We start from the raw sequence: 3256 nt of genomic DNA, 5'->3' as shown, positions 1-3256 counted from the left end.
GTTCTGGGGGGTCCAGGGAGGTTGTTTCTTCCTCCTTTTTATCCCCTTGGGGTGTCTCAGGCCACAGGAAAGCAGTTCCCCGCCAGGTTTGACATGGAAACGCGTCGATTGGGCAACATCCCGACTCCGAGGGCAGAGGTGGGAGCTGTTTCGGTCGCGTTAATTAACACGTGTTAATGAATCGTTCGGCCCCATCAGAGCTCGGCTGCCTTTGGGGCAGGGCTCCTGGGACCTGGGGACGTGGCCAGCTCCGGTCACATACAGGTTTGTTATCAGAGTTCAGCCCTGGAGATGGAAACCTGAACGCTCGGGTTTCTCTCCTTTTGTCCCGCTGGTTTTGGGGCACTTCTAGTGATACAATTGGATATATATATATATATGTATGGGGGGATTAAGGCTTTAGCAAATATATATTTTCTAGCCTGTGAGCTAAGGCAGCTGTGTAGTTGTGACCTTTTCCATTCCCGATACACACCGGTTTGGGAATGGGATTCCTGGTGGCTGTGCTGGTATCAATAGTGATCTGAGTTCTTGTTGCCACAAGAGAGATAATATCTGTAGTTACACAGAGAAATAATAACAGTTTGCCGGCTACTTTGTGCCTGATATTTTCCCTTAATGAGTAAGCCAGTTGTAGGTTTTATTTGGGGTTTTTTTGCCTTTTTCCAAGCCCTGGGCGGTCCCAGGCTGGTGTGGGCAGAGGGGGCTGGGGTGCTGTTCTGGGGGCAGAAAGGGCAGAATCTGCTCTCCTGGTCACACACACTGTGACTGTGCAAGCAGAGTGTTCCTGGTCTCCCTGTATTCAGGTGAAGTCATTCATGGGAGGGAACTTAAGGCTCCCCTGGACTGTCTGTATGAGGGACGCACAAGCTGGGTTTAAATGGGGAGTAGAAGCAATTAACCCCCATGTCCAATTAAATCAACCAGCTCTCTCCTTTTGCTTCTTTTTTTTCAAAGCTGCTAATGTAAAAATAATCGGGCTTGATGTGAAAAGTGCAATTAAGCTGTAATCTCTCTTGGAATTGGAGGTGCTGCTTCTGTCTGAGTAACAACTGTGTCAGTATCGAATGGATTAAATCACTGGGGGCTGCTGCTTTGGAAACTAAGGCATTAGAAGAACTAGTGTGTGCTTTGGGTAGCACAGGGTGCCTTTCTCAGCCCCCCTGCTGATTTCTGTTTGTTCACAGTAATTTTTTTTTATATTTAAAAACTGCACAATCCTGTTGCTGTGGAAGAGATAATAGTGGTAGGTTTGGTGTAAGAGACAATATTGAAAGTGATCACAGAACCTAAAGCAAAGAAGCAAAAATGTGGCTGTTCCCCCTGCCTCTAATACTTTCCATTACAGTCATTTTTAGCTGACACTTTTAACAGTTTTAAAAGAGAATCCCCAGGTAAGGTGCTTATTAACTTGGTGACATTTTTAGAACTCGTTGATGCAGCAGCTCATACAGTGAAGTTGGTGTTCTGTCATCTCAGAGCATCTGTAGGTGGTTGGTGTTTTAAGCTCAACAAGGCCATTCAGGAAGGATGGCTTCCTGGTGTTTTTTTCCTTGTATTGACATCAGAGGTGAAAAGCAGGTTAACTGGTCATTTACACTCTGTGGCTGCGTTAACAGAAGTCACTCTCTCCTGACAGACCTGTTTGCTGTCATAGCTGCAGCTTTTGAGTGACTACACATCTGGAGAGAGCATTTCCTCTGCTGCAGGTGTATTCCAAAACCCCAGATCCAGCTGATTTCCCTGGCAGGTGTGTCCCTTGAGTCAGCGTTTTGGCTGCCACTGGAGGAGACAACACTGCAGACAGTGGCTGTTCCTTTACCAGCTGGACAGCCTGCTGTGTGAAAGCCAGGCTGGTTGTGTGCACAGCCTGACAGTGTGTAACTGAGAGCAGAATTTTATCTGTTAGTGTGAAGTCAGGCCCTTGGCTGGCAGAAAATGAGAGCAGAACTGGAGCAAACAGAATGGCATTTAGGCACCCAGTGTGAAATCTTGGTGATGGCAGGAGCTGTTGTTAAAACCCTGATGTTTTAAACGTGGCTTGCAAAGAGGGTTGGGTACAAAATTGGGCCTGTGCCCTTGTTTGTTGCTGTCCAATTGATAGAGAACTCTGGAGATACTCTCTTTAAAAAGCTTTTTACTCAGTTTTGCATTGGAGATTCAGAGATTGCCTTCTTGGAAAAACACAAGTTTCAAAAGAACTGGTCAAGTTTTGACATGATGAGTGGAGTCTTTTGAAACTTTTTTTGAAACTAGGTTATTTAAACCTCTTTAAAGTGTATTTTAAGTTGTGTATCCTTAGGTGAAGGGAGCCCGTGTTAATGAATCTAAACTTCCTAAAGAAAGGGGCAAGAATTCCACAAGACACCTCTGCAATCCACAGGAAGCCCAAACAAGATGGGACTTGATGTTCCTTGTACAGCTAAGGTTAAATAAAATAAGCAGGAAGAACACTTAGTTAAAAGAAATTAGCTTGTTTTGTTTTGTTTTTGTCTTAAAACAACCCCTTCTCATTTCTTAAAAATCATTCACACATAGGAAGGACACACTTGGAAATGTGTTCAGATGGTAGTGATGCTCCTGGATGTATCCTGGTTTGAGCCAGGACAGAACTAAATTTCTCTCTAGTAATTGTACTTTTCAGTTAAGTCTCTTCTAAGTGACTGCACTTGCTGAAATTAACAGCATGTCTTCCTGTCAGTGTCTGCTTGTAGGATGGATATAGTATGGTTGTATATGGTTGTAGTTACTGCTGGAGAATGGAAACCAGAATCTGTGCTTGGTTCTGCTAAACATCTTAAGCTCTGGGAGCAAAAGGGAGGAATCCTATTCCCCTGTGGCCCTCCTGTGGGGAGCAGTGGAGCAGACAGGTGACCCGAATTGACCAAAGGAAGTGTTTTGTCCCATATGCCTCATACTCAGTATGAATCTGCCCCAAAAAACAGCCAGGGAGCCATTAGAGGGACAATAGATGCACCTCTGTGATTAACATACAGAAGAACTGATATTACATCTAAGAAGAGAAGGGCTTGGAGGAGAAGAGCTGATCTGGAGAGGCAGAAGGTGCTGCTGGTTGGTGAGGAGGAAGGGGCAGAAGGTGCCCAAGCAGAAGTTTCCCTGCAGCCCATGGCGAGATGGCAGCTGTGCCCCTGCATACATGGGGGGTGGGACATTCCCTGAAGGTGCCAGGAGGGGTGAACTGGCCACTGGACTTGGATGGTGTGGCCAGAGGATTTGCTGCCCGTGGAATCTGATT

The 3256-nt window shown here is 45.7% G+C and overlaps 1 protein-coding gene across 1 annotated transcript in view; it reads left to right on the top strand.

Annotated features, from left to right (window-relative positions):
- Nucleotides 1-3256, top strand: part of HS1BP3 (HCLS1 binding protein 3) — a 42433-nt gene that overhangs the window by 1163 nt on the left and 38014 nt on the right. The window lies entirely within an intron of this gene.

This window comes from Chaetura pelagica, unplaced genomic scaffold, assembly GCF_000747805.2.
Source record: "Chaetura pelagica isolate M959 unplaced genomic scaffold, ChaPel_1.0 scaffold46, whole genome shotgun sequence".
Classification (NCBI taxonomy): domain Eukaryota; kingdom Metazoa; phylum Chordata; class Aves; order Apodiformes; family Apodidae; genus Chaetura; species Chaetura pelagica.
This window is presented reverse-complemented; position numbering and strand designations above follow the sequence as displayed.